This window comes from Poromitra crassiceps, assembly GCF_964638095.1.
Source record: "Poromitra crassiceps genome assembly, chromosome: 12".
NCBI classification, from domain to species: Eukaryota; Metazoa; Chordata; class Actinopteri; order Beryciformes; family Melamphaidae; genus Poromitra; species Poromitra crassiceps.
In genome coordinates, this window is record NC_139632.1 from 46,341,270 (window position 1) to 46,355,041 (window position 13,772).

The 13,772-nt window shown below is 47.3% G+C and overlaps 1 long non-coding RNA gene and 1 pseudogene across 2 annotated transcripts; one reads left to right on the top strand and one right to left on the bottom strand.

The window, feature by feature from the left end:
• Positions 1-2,557: 2,557 nt before the first annotated feature.
• On the top strand, positions 2,558-13,410 carry LOC310786493 (N-acetyllactosaminide beta-1,3-N-acetylglucosaminyltransferase 3 pseudogene; annotated as a pseudogene). The gene is made up of 2 exons (XR_014554087.1): positions 2,558-2,604; positions 12,192-13,410. The product of XR_014554087.1 is annotated as an N-acetyllactosaminide beta-1,3-N-acetylglucosaminyltransferase 3 pseudogene (transcript).
• Positions 4,828-6,218, bottom strand: LOC310787078. The gene is made up of 3 exons (XR_014553244.1): positions 6,106-6,218; positions 5,225-5,336; positions 4,828-4,867 (listed from the first exon to the last, which is right to left on the bottom strand). It is a non-coding gene; the product is annotated as an uncharacterized lncRNA (long non-coding RNA).
• Positions 13,411-13,772: the final 362 nt, after the last annotated feature.

Here is a 13,772-nt window from a genome sequence, read left to right on the forward strand (position 1 = left end):
CGAGAGAGCAGCAGCATGGTGGTGAGTGATGACTGTCTGTCTGCCTGGCGAGATAATTGAAGGTGAGCGAGCTGCGAGACAGTGAGCGAGTGAACGACAGACAGTGAGTGACACTGACAGATTTTTTAGCAACAACCAAGAAAGTAAGTGTCTAGTCTGTCTCTTAAGTAATGTTACCTGTGTGACACGTTGGGATGCTACTGGCTAATCATGCATGATGCCAATTGCCAAGCTCCCGAAGTCAGGTATGCAGGTGGCTATATGCATGGTTTCAGTTTCATGACCCAATAAGTAACAAAAAGAGGTCGTGTAAAGTTAAAAACAACATAATATATTTTATTTTATTTTTCAATCGTTCCTATCAGGAATAAATAAATGTCCCTCTGTATGTTTTTTTTATTATCGATGATGACTTTGTGTGTTGTGTACGGCTTGGGTTGTGTACCTGTGTTTGTAGGTGTCATTTTGATATGAATTTGGCTAAAACAGTTTGTGTTTGTTAGTTACAATTATGTTGACAGGAGAGCTGAGCAGGTGATGACATGAAAGAGAATATACTGAATAATGACATCACAACAGTATAATCCTAATGTTGATTTAGAATGATATATTACTCTAAATATGGCTAAAAAAGGGGGGGGGAAAAACTCGTTTTTTTTTCCCCTTGCTGGACCTCCCCTATTTCAGAACTCTGGTTACGGCCCTGACTGCAGCCTGAGAGACTCGTGAGTAGGCTACTCCCAGTAAAAAAAAAGATATAACAATACCAATAGCGTGCAAATATAGGCTACTTAACCATAAAATAGGATACCAATATTAATGCAACAGTATCTTCTTTGTACAAAGCTTACCAATGCTGTTTTAGCACAATTGAAGACAGCCTCAAATATTTCTCAACAGCATCCTGTCTTTGAGATGTCATTTGCAGATATTTCTCTACACTGCTGTTACAAAGGACATTTATAAATTCCATAAGCTGCTCTTATTCTTAATGTTTTGTTCAAATGAACCTGAATGATACTCGCACTATCAGCCATGCTTGTTGTGCCTCAATTCAATAATCTGTATTGATAACCTCCTTTAATGTAATGTGTATTACTATTTTTAAAACTTTTATGATGCTTGTATGTGTATTGTAAATGTCATGTTTTTATGTATTTGTATTTGCATGTAAATGTATTGTAATGTATATTTTATGTGGACCCCAGGAAGACTAGCAACCACTGTTGTGGAAGCTATAATGGGGATCCGAATAAAGGAAAGAAAGAAGGCACAAACATGCCATGCATTTGATACAGTATCTGAACAGAAACCATGAATCCCATATCAGCAACCTGTCTGTTCTGTTTTATTGTAGCCTACACACTTTAGTCACATGTGTTGCTTACTGTAGGCTATTTACATAGCCTGGGAGTTGGGACAGTAGACCCTTCTCACGGGGTCTTTTTTGTCGAAAAGGCAGGGTTAACACAGGTGCAAGCAAAACACTAATGAGGGCTTCAAACTTCCATGATTGGAATTTGGAAACCCTCATTAGTGTTTTGCTTGCACCTGTGTTTATTAGACAATTATTTTTTCATCGTTGTAAAGCCACAGCACAGTGAAGAGGATATTAATGTGAAGATTAGCCTCTTCATTTTGCTCTCAGAGTGCATCAGATTCATGCATTTTACTTTAAAATGTACAAAATTTCTTTGTCAAAGCAAAGCAAAGCGATTCAGTTATATTTAGAATCAACATTTTACTTGGACACATTTTTTGTTTTGTTTTTATCTTGTTTTCCCCCTTCTTGTGTCCGAGTGTAATGTTCGGGGGGATGGGGAGGGGGGGGAGACGATGGGTAGGGGGGCCCCTGGGAGCTTCAGTGCCCAGGGGCCCTTGGGGGTGTTAATCTGGCTCTGCACCTTGTGGCAACCAAAGCACAGCAAATAGCGCTTCCCTGCCAATTCTGAAACAACAGAGCTATGTTTATAGGGGGTAGCCTACATCAACTTAAACTGATCAAATTTGATGAAGACTGCAGAAACAGCAGCCGAAACATGTCAGGTACAAACATTGCCTAACTGGCCTTTATAGATTAACTATTCTAAAAAAAAAAAAAAAAAAAAAAAAAAAAAAATTAAGTGAGGGGGCAGAAAATTCAACTGAGGGTGCAAAGCCCCCACAAATACCGAAAAATCCTGTGGGAAACACTGTACAGTCATGGGAACAATTGATAAAAAATATTTATTTATTTAATATATTTAGAATAATTAAAAGCAGTAAAAACTCATTATTTGGATATAGCAGAATAAAACAAAGCATTTGTTTTATATTGATTTCAGTTATCTTGTGGGCATTTTCATGTGTGTTTCATGTTTCATCATTGTCTTTGTAGTTATGTTTAATCATTTGAGAACAGCATACATTTTCTGTTTTACTATGCTCAGGATTCGTAAGTTTGACAAACAGTAGTAATTACTGGAGGGTACCAGCAGGCGGCGCCTAGGCGCTTGGAGGGATATTTTGGGACGCACTGCTTCCTCTCTTTAGACAAAAAAATACACTTTGATCTGAGGAAAGCATCGTCATTCCCTTCTTTCCACACATATCGCCCTTTTACAGGTATTTATCCCTCATGGCAACGTTTGATATTGTCTGGTATGTTTTGTGAATGTATGCATGCCCTCGGGAAACTGTTTGTAATGTGACACGTTCGTGCATTGTTAAGGAATGCAGTTAATTACCAGACGGGGAGCGAAGCTAATGTGGCTAAGCTAACGTTAGCCACCGGTAGCGTCTGGTAGAACAGTGTGAAAAGCTACAGTAACTAGCATCTCATGTGGTCTTTTAACAGTAGTTCCTTGTGGCCATGTACACGTTAGTTACTAGTGTTGTGTTGAATGAGTGAGTTTATATAAATATTAAGTTACTGGTGTTTTATTGTATGAGTGAATTTATGTTAAGTTACTGGTTTACCTGTATACATTCCAATAGTAGGCTAATGTATTATGGTCTATTGATGTAGCTACAGTATATTTTATATTTTGTTATATTGTTTTCAGACAAAATACACTTTGATCTGAGGAAAGCATCATCAATTCTTTCCACACATATCACCCTTTTACAGGGCTTTACACACACTCAACTTTCTTCTTCACTTTCCTTTTCTTTTTCCAAGAACATCTTTGAGTAGTTAGCATTTCATCTTCCTCATATTTGGACCTAAATAAAACTCTTAAATGTTCCGGACTTTCCTCATTCCTGTGTGTGCGTTGGGGTAGTGATGGCTCTCTCTCGCTCTGGACTTTCCTCATTCCTGTGTGTGCGTTGGGGTAGTGGTGGTGACTGACAGGTGACTGAGTAGTTAGCATTTCATCTTCCTCATATTTGGACCTAAATAAAACTCTTAAATGTTCCGGACTTTCCTCATTCCTGTGTGTGCGTTGGGGTAGTGGTGGTGACTCTCTCTCTCTCTCTCTCTCTCTCTCTCTCTCTCTCTCTCTCTCTCTCTCTCTCTCTCTCTCTCTCTCTCATATCATAATTTCAAGACAAGAATTCAGAACACTATTTGTTGCTGTGCTGCTGCCCTACTCAGACTACAGGTATATTAAACATTTGAAAGGACTTTTTTGTGTGCTGGCCTTTTCTGCTGTGACTTAACATTATACATGACACTCTCAAATTGGCTATCAGCTTGAGGCAAAATTAAAATAGGTGGTGCGCTCAGAACAGTCTGCATGGACGCCTGCCTGGCCAATCCTGGCGCCTGAATGCTGGACAGGGCGTATCCTGCCCCCAATACCGGTGGGATCCATATAATGCAGCAAACCGAAGTTTGACCAATTAGGGAGAAACCATTTGCGTGGGGGTGGGTGGATATAAAACATGGGCTACACAGCAAAACACAATCCAAACTAATGCAAAACTGAAAGGCCCACATGCACAGGGAGCGTATCCACCTTATTTCTAGCTGCCATGATGCCTGATGGGTGCTTCTTCCACTTCCGGTGTAATAGACTGTTTTACAGTCTATGGTTTTAACTTGACAAAAAAAAACGTCTATGAGGATTTTACAGCAGAGCCATTCTGCTCTAGCCTACAGCCGTGTCGTTCGGGTGCTGGGATAGCGTAATGCATTTGGGTAGTCGGCTACTGTGGCTAATGCTAGCGGCTAGCGTAATAGTTACTTTACATCGCAGTAAAACGCCACTAAATGACAAAATTGATTTAACTTTTAACCATTCCGACTAACACTGTTTCCATACGGACCCCCAGCGTTGGTTAGTTGTTTATAACGTGACTATATTTATAACTTTTATAACGTGCTCCAGTTTCCGGTTCATAATTCGGGTCTTCAGCAGAGTATAGACCAAATCACCGTGACGTCACCATGTAAACAACATTACTTCTGCGTACCACTTCGGGAAGGCGGCAGGTTTAAATTTGCGTGTTGTCAAATAAATGCTGTCAAACCATCTCGTCGTTTTCGGCCGACTACTTTCAATTTAAATGTTCAAATGGTTGGTAAACATGCTTGTCCGACGTATCTAGCCTTTCTTCTGTGTTTGTTTTATGTAGTGTTAGCTAGCTAATAACGTTAGTTTACAACTGTCAAACTCTTTGCAGACTCGTTACCGTTAGCTACAGAGCTAACGTTACAGACAGAGCTACTGACTGAATTTAATTTAGCTTCAAGTCTACTCTGGTCTGGTCTGGTCCAACAGGTAAATTAGCTAGTCTGGTCTCTCCACTAACGTTAGTGAAAGTGTTGTTGTAACAGCTCTGGGCAGTAGTAACAGGACGCAGAGAGTCTCGACTGATGAACCATTGATTTATTTTCTCCAGCAGGCACGACTGGGAGGCATGACGGTTGACACCGTGAAAACTATAAAGGGACATACAAAACATATCAATTTACAGCCTGCACATCAAAAATAAACAATAGTAGGCCTACATAGAATTTATTAAAGCTAATGTAACAATTAAAATACAAACTTTATTAAACAACTAATTAAAACATCACCAGTCAACGTGCAACAAAACAGATAAAGTGCAAACACTAAATAGAAAGCAGCAATGGGGTTGACTACACCATCACACTAAATACATAGAAGAATTAAAAGACATCAAGACAAAGTCAATAGACCACCCACCAAACCACATAGGCTACATAAACGAATAAAATACATGTACATTCACAAAAGCAACACAATTGGACCTGCTAAAAGTGCAAACAGAATACCTCGTTCCGCTCACCGAGGCTGTTAAGCAGGGGGCTTATTGACGCATCTTGGCTGGGTATACCGTAGGTCAAGGGCGTTGGAAGCACGGTGCGGTGGGCGCTGCAGCACCCCCTGGTGGCAAGAGATGTAAAAAAAAAAAAAAAAAAAAAAAAAAAATTTTTTTACAGTGCACCTGAACGCAACATGCAAAATACCCGCTGAATAAGTGTCCAAATGTTCATGTAATTCTGGCCAATACTCCACTTCTGTTATAACATTTCAGTCTGGAAGATATAATCTTTATGACTAAAAGGCTAAATGAATATCTTAGAAAATGAATAGCACCGGGGGCCCATGGTACTATTAATCCGGCCCTGGATATATGGGAGGAATAGCAGGTAGGCTATCACTGTCCCTGAGTCCTGAGGGTAAATTGAGTAATGCTGCAGATAAGAGGAGAAGACACTGAATAATGACATCACAACAGTATAATCCTAATGTTAATTTAAAATTTAATATTCCTCTAAATATGGCTAAAAGTCCAAAAAGGGTGGGAGAGAGAGAATGAGGATTCCAACACAGCAGTGGGAGCAAGTGGTGACATGGAGGTGAATGAGAAAAGGTGACTGAATAATGACACAACAGTCTAATCTTAATGTTAATATTCCTCTAATCTGGCGACAAAGACCTTCGGTCGCCGCCAAATTTTCCGCCGCCCTATGGGCGCCGGCAGCCGTCCCCCCCAATGTTGAATCGGTGGCAGCACCCCCTACCTAAAAGTACTTCCAACGCCCCTGCCGTAGGTGCACACCAACAAATACAACCAAAACAAGAGTCACCATTGGCTTAAATCCCCAGCACAAAACTCCCGTAATACAGTTTTACAATTTGCACAACATACCTCAGGGCTTTCAGTCATGTTACTCTGTCTTGCTTCGGGGGAGAAAGTCGGCATTACCAGAGCACAGTATGCCCAACAGTTAAATAAGAAATGCAGCCAGCTGCTGACTCAACAGGTGGAAGAGATGAGGCTAATCAGTGGGGATTTCCTGGTCATCTACACAGACCAACCAGACTAGAGTGTAAGAGGAGGCTGCCACCTAGTGGACACTACAATAATTGCGAAAGGAAAGGGTGTAAATTATGTGGGGAAGAAACTGGAGCAGCAAAGAAGATAAGCGGTCAGTTACAGTTGTTATGAATGATATTGAGGTGAATCAGTGTTACACATACAGTGGTGAGCAATGGTAGTGTCTCGACTACAGATAGGAACTGATGTGTGGGAGTGTTATTGGGGAACACTATGCTGTTGGGGATACTTCCGGGGGGAGACTGAGCATGCGCGGTCAGTCTCCACACACTGCCTAGAGGGAATGCTGCTAGCTATGAGCGTGACAACCGCTGAGAGTTGTAATATAACTAACTGATAATAAAGAACCCTGTACCAGCAAGAAGCCTCTGCCTCATGAGTTACCAGGAACGCTACACTGGCGTCAGAAGTTTAAACTGTGAATATTGCCTCCAGAATCGGCGAGATGGTTAACAAGTTCCTGAAGAAAGAGCGCAAAAGACTCAAACGAGAGGCGGGAAAAGAAAGAGCCGGAGCAGACTACCAAGCATCCGAAGAGGGAGATGACTGGGTAGACGCGGCCGCTACCACAGAGATCCAAGCGGGGATAGCAGCAGAAAGCCTGGGGTTGGTGATGATAAAATCCGAGCTAGACGGCGCTATCACCGTAGCCACGGAAGCTACTCCGCGGCTCAAGGAGGCTAGCAGACAAGCTAGCGAGGCGGGAGAAGGAGCGGAAAAACCGGAGCTGGTGAGAGTGAAGACCGAGCGGGTTGACATTGCCGCTGTAGCCATGGAGGCTGTGCCGCAGCCCAGCGGAGCTAGCCTGCGAGCCGGGGACAAAGACGGGACACGGGTCGAGGCGACAAAGGACAGCGGGCGGCGAGGAAGAAAGGAAACCACCCCGCCAAAATTCAAGGTAAAGGCGAGTGGGAGCCATATTGCACAATGTTTAACGTAGCAGCAGACATGAATGGCTGGTCGAGGGAGGAGAGAGCCAGTCACCTGGTGTTGTCACTCGAGGGCGAAGCTATAACATGTGTGGCGGCAATGGCAGATACAAAAGACTTAGACGTTGTGATGGCGGCCCTGAGGAGGCGTTTCGGACAGTGCAAAGAAGAAGGCATCATGGTCGTGGAACTGTGTAACAGGCATAGACGACCAGGGGAGTCGCTGCGGGCGCTGGCTACAGACATGGAGATCCTCAGCCGGCGCGTATACAGCCGGCTGCCACCAGAATCACGGGATGAGTTAGCCCGAAATTACTTCATCCAGGCAATCGCGCCGCGAGGCCTAAGAGATCAAGTAATGCTGCAACGGCCAAAGACACTAGGAGTAGCGCTGGAGCTGGCGTTGGAAAGAGAGACAGTGGAGGGCTGGGCCATGGACAGCGACGCGGGGGGAGCCCCCCTTGTGGTGGGAATGGCGGCGGAGAGCCCGCTGCAAGAAGAGCCAGCATGGAAGATGGCGTTGACGAAACAAGGCAACATGGTGAGAGAACTGTCCGAGTCGGTGCAGCAGTTAAAAGAACAACTGCTCCGAAGCGCGACCCTGCAGCCCACCCCACGAGACAATACCTGGCCCAGGGGGCCCGGGGCCATGTGGACCTGTGGACGCCCCGGACATCGGGCCAGAGAGTGCCGCGGAGGAGCGTGGAACCAGGGAAACGACACGGGGCCCGTCTAGAAGGGGCGAGACGGGTCCCCGATGTCATATTCCCCGTAGCCACGTCATCGCGGGAGGGAGCCCATCGACAGCAACGGGGAGGTGGGGCTCCGTCGTTCCCCGAAGTAGACGACATCGCCGGAGCTGTCAGCATGCAGAGCGGGCCGCGCGCGATGAACGGCTGCCATGTTCCAGTCTACCTACAGGGGAGATACTGCGCCGCCCTGGTGGACACGGGGTGTACGGCAACGCTGGTGAACGTCAACATGATGCCCGAGGGGACGCGCCTGGAGCAGCCAGCAGCACAGCTGCTAAGAACAGTATCCGGTGAGTTGATGCCAATGAGGGGGAGGGGACACGTGATGATAACAGTGGGGGGACAGACAGTGGACTTTCCGGTGTGGGTGGTAGAAATGGCGGGGCCCTGCATCCTGGGGGAAGACTACTTAACGCTGAATAAATGCACAGTAGACCTAGGAAAAAGCACATTGACATTTGCAGGGGGGCCAGTAGTCCAGATGGGCCACCCTCCCACCGTTCCAGGGGAGCGGCCTAACGTTAACAACATCACTGTATACCGCGTCACAGTTGAGCACGGGCCCCACGCGGAGCCGCAGGGGAGACTGTGTTGGACATGTGGGAGACCGGGGCACTTGGCGAGAGGGTGTCGCAGCGGTCCCGGGGAACAGACCAGGTGCGCGGGACAACGACATGGACAGCAGGGAGCCTGCTGGGCATGCGGTGCGATTGGACACCTGGCCAGAGAGTGTCGAGGGGCTGTCGGGGACCGGGGGACGGCGGGAGAGGAGAGACGTGCGGGCGGTGGGCAGGTGAGACTCTGCTGGACGTGCCGTTCGCCTGAACACTTGGCCAGAAACTGCACTGCGGGCCCCACGATTGCTGGGCGGAAAGCCGAGGTGGAGATCGAGGCCGGTTGTGTTCCCCCTGCTGTCCTGAACACGCCGCCCCCTGGGGGAGGGGGACGGGAGGACGAGCGAGGGCAAGACGAGGGGGACTGTGCAGATGTGGACCTGGAGGACGACGACATGACCATCATGGATGTCGACGTGGGGGAGTGGAAACGCAGGCAGGCGGAGGACGCGGAGATCGGTCCGGTGCTTGCGTGGGTGGCGGCCGGACGCCGGCCCCCCGTGGGGGAGACTCACATGTTTTCCGGTGCCACGAAAGAACTGTGGAACATGTTTTCCGACCTGCGGCTGGATGAAGATGGGCTGTTGGGGAGAACAGGGCACGGGTTTAAGGGGAAGCAGACGGTTGTGCCCAGATACTTGCGGGGGTTGGTTGTGCGGTGGGCGCACAGGGGCCGTACGGGACATGACGAGCCTGAGAAGATGCTCCGCAATGTTAGTGCACTTTTCTACTGGGCCGGACACGAGGAGGACGTGTGGAGATACTACAGGGAGTGTGAGGACTGTGTTTAATGGGACACTTGGGGGACTTTGAGTAAAAAAAAAAAAAAAAAAGGAGATGTGGGTTGGAAATGTTGTAACAGAAAGTAAATGATGTGCATGGCATGAGATATTGTGGGGGAGGAGATGTGGGAAAAGCATGAGAGTGAAACATAAAATGTGGTGACATAAAATGTGGTTAAAAAACAAAGAAGCTGTTAAAAAGAAAGAAAAGATGTTGGGTGTGTTTTGGTACAGGGGGGTGTGTGATGTGGTATCAACGTGGGCGTTGACCTTATTGTTGGGCGGGGAGTATGTAGCGAATCAGTGTTACACATACAGTGGTGAGCAATGGTAGTGTCTCGACTACAGATAGGAACTGATGTGTGGGAGTGTTATTGGGGAACACTATGCTGTTGGGGATACTTCCGGGGGGAGACTGAGCATGCGCGGTCAGTCTCCACACACTGCCTAGAGGGAATGCTGCTAGCTATGAGCGTGACAACCGCTGAGAGTTGTAATATAACTAACTGATAATAAAGAACCCTGTACCAGCAAGAAGCCTCTGCCTCATGAGTTACCAGGAACGCTACAATATTAAACAACAACACAACACGAACTAACCATTTTTGTCTGTTTTTGTCTTCAACACGTCAGTTTGTGCGTGTGCCATTCACCGCCATTATGATGTGTGGACCCCAGGGGTAACCCGGAAGTAAATGTAAACATCCCCGCTGATTTGGTCTATAACAAAGGAAAGCTGCAACAATAAGTCACGTTAAACCGGACCTTGTACCCACAATTATTTTTTACAGTGGGGCATTCAAAAAAGTGGATAGCGCACTGCAAGCGTCAGATCTGAAATGTATACACCACAGAATGACAGAACCATCACTATTTGGGGGAAAAGGCCACTCATGTAGGCTATATGTAATCGGGCACAATTGACCGATTACAAAAAAGTTGTTATACCGTAGTTTTGAGCCCCTGTCATAAGCCTCTTCTAAACATGAACTGCGGATTATAACCGTAGAATCAGGTCTCCGACCGTCCGCCGCAGTTACCCTGCTAGACATGACTCAATAAACCGCTTAATCACGTTCTAAACATGGGGAGAAGCTCCAGCGCGGTTTGGAGCACAGTGCTGCTGCCTACTGCAGAGGAAAGGTAGGCTACAAAATAGGCTACAATTCTCTCCTCTGGATCAATATGTTTCGAATGCATTTATTCCTCTAGTATTCTTCTCAGAGATCGACTTTGCAGCAGGAAATATAGCCTTTTGTTCGGCACGTCATTCTGGGCAAGCTTGGGATAGAGGCTGTTGAATCATCCTACCTGTCTGTCGCTCTGCCGTGCAGAGGGAGAGAGAAAAAAGGTAGCGCTGCGGGGGGAAATGATGCAATTCTGTCCAAACTTCCAAACTTGTCCATCATGACATCCAGGGATAGGCTATGTTTTGCTAGCCGATGTGTGTAGAACCTGATTCTCACGTTGTAGTCTTGCTAGTGTAGCGTATTAATGCCTGCTGTATCTAAACTGCCGCAATCTAGTATGAGAGTAGCATCAGCGGATGACCAAAATGTGTGACTCAGTAGCCAATGAATAGCCAGGAAGGGGGCTCGTGCTACTTTTGAATGCTAAAATAAAGCAGATAATGTACAATTTGATTCTTTAAACATCTGACGGGAGGGGGCGTGGTGAGGGAAACGGCTGGGGCTAGGGAAAAGGGGCCATAGCTAGGGATAGGAAGGTCATAGAGAGTCGTGGTTCGAGGGGTGGGTACAGGGAGGGGCCAGGGGGATATGGGTCATATGAGGGGGTGGGGGGGGTTGGGGTCAAGAAAGAGGGCGGGGCTAGGGAAAAGGGACTGTAGCTAGGGATGGGAAGGTCGTAGGGAGTCAGTGATGTCCACGCGTCCCACTGGAGTTCACAGTTGCCGTGGACTGAGTACGCCCGTCATACGCGTCCCAACGCCTCCTCCGGCATGTCACCATTGAGTGTCGCTTCAGTTTTCAGCCCCCCTTGTTTCCCTCCCGGGAGGAGGAGGTTGCGGTGACTTCCATGCAGGCACATTTGAGGCAAACCGCCACCGTACCCCAGCTCCAACCTACGCCCCGGGTCAGAGGGTGTGGCTCTCATGTCGGAACATCCCCTCGAGAGTGGAATCCAGGAAGCTTGCACCCCGTTTTATCGGACCTTTTGTTATTGAGCGGGTTGTGAACCCCGCTGCTGTCCGCCTGATTCTGCCTGCTTCCACGTATCCCAGCGGCTCCCCCATCGCCTCGGTTAGTCGACGACCACCCTGCCTACACGGTCCGGCGGCGGCTGGACATGCGACGCAGGGGTTGCGGTTTTCAATATCTGGTGGATTGGGAGGGGCACGGCCCCGAGGAGCGCTGTTGGGTTCCTCGCCGATTCATCCTTGACGCTACGCTCATTCGGGATTTCCTTGCATCTGGCTGGGCGCCATGTAGAGGGAGGGGTACTGTTAGATGATGTCATCATTCCTACTACGATGTCGACAGTGATGAATGATGTCATATTTCGGATGTTCCCTCCGGACTGATGTCGTACAAACAACTCCACATTATGACATCACTGATGAGGTCATAACGCAATGTGATGTCACGTTCAGGCCCTATAAGAATTGGCTCCGCTGACCCTCGGCAGTTCGTTCATAGTTTCCCCAGCTTCGAATCCTGCAGATCCACTTTATCAAGCGCTACAGCATTTCCAGTTATCGACCGCTTCAAGCTCCTAGTTACCTTGGCCACCAAGTGTCTGCACGTAGACCACCTGACCCCAGCTTAACAGTTGACATGAAAACATGGTTTTGTTTTGCAGCTGCAGAGTATCGAGGATGAAACCGAAGAGGGCAATGACTTTTCTGCTGACTGGAGCTTTCTTCTTGGTCGTCTATCTCTGGATGGATGATGCTGACCATGTAACCAACCACCTCCAGGTATATGTGAGAAAGGATAGCGGTCAAAACAGGCCAGCCACCATTAGGAGCTCCTATGTTTATTCCTGGCCAAGTTGTCAACAAAATATGTCTGCAGCCAACATCACAGGCTTCACCTCTCTTCCCGGTCACATCCAAGACTTCCTCTACCACCGTCACTGTCGCCATTTCCCCATGCTGCTGGACGTTCCTGACAAATGTGGAGGAGCTGATAAATCTGTGGAAGTCTTCCTTCTGCTGGTCATTAAAAGTTCCCCGGAGAACTACGACCAGCGAGAAGTCCTGCGCAAAACCTGGGCCAACGAGAGATTACACAATGGTGTGTGGATCAGGAAGATCTTCATCTCAGGAACGGCAGGTGCCGGATTCGAGAAGCAGAGACTGAACAAGCTCCTGGAGCTGGAGCACCGTGAACACAATGACATTCTGCAATGGGACTTCCATGACTCCTTCTTCAACCTCACCTTGAAGCAAATACTCTTCCTGGAATGGATGGAGAGGAACTGTCCGCAGGCTCGCTTCCTCCTAAATGGTGATGATGACGTCTTTGCCAACACAGACAAAATGGTGGACTATCTCCAAAGCCAAAACAACAATAACGGTAGCAAACACCTCTTTGCCGGCGATCTGATCCAGCATGCGGGACCCAGTCGAGACCGAAGGAGCAAGTACTATATCCCTGTACAGGTGCACAAGTCAGACTCATACCCCCCTTACTGTGCGGGTGGAGGCTTCCTCCTGTCTGGCTATACAGCCTTGGTCATATACAACATGTCCAAGTCCATTACCATTCTTCCCATTGATGATGTTTACATGGGGATATGTATGGCCAAAGCAGGACTCGCACCTGTTTCACATATGGCTGTCAAGAGTAGAGGACTGCCCCTCCCCTCTAAGAAACTAGACACCTATGATCCTTGTTATTATAGAGACATTCTACTGGTACACAGATTCCAGCCATATCAGATATATCTAATGTGGCATAGAATACATGACCCTAATCTGAAATGTCTCCGTGGTAAGATGCCTCTCTTCTCGTGGTGAGAGAGGAGGGCATCTGCTCAGACTAGGATAGGGAATCCCCCCCCGTAGGGAATTCTTCAGGAGTCAAGACGTTGGTGGTGGACTGGGGAGGTGGGTGGGGCGAAACACAGCTTCAGAGGATGGGATACGATCAGCTCAGGTACAGCGAACATTGAGGTGAAGGATCAGGGAAAGAGGAGGATGACACGCTGAGCATGGCTGTACTGCCACGTCATAGCCTCGGCAGTGACGTTATTACCGACATCATATTGACATATTGACAGGAGGCTGATTGGCTATTGAGGATGGGGCCTAAAAAAATAAAGTTTGGTTCCTGTTGGTTGTCAGTTGAGGTGATGGGTCGGTAGGGAATTAATTTTATTTTTGTATTTTTATTTTTTTCCAGTGGCAGCAAGGGATAGATAGGAAATATATGTATT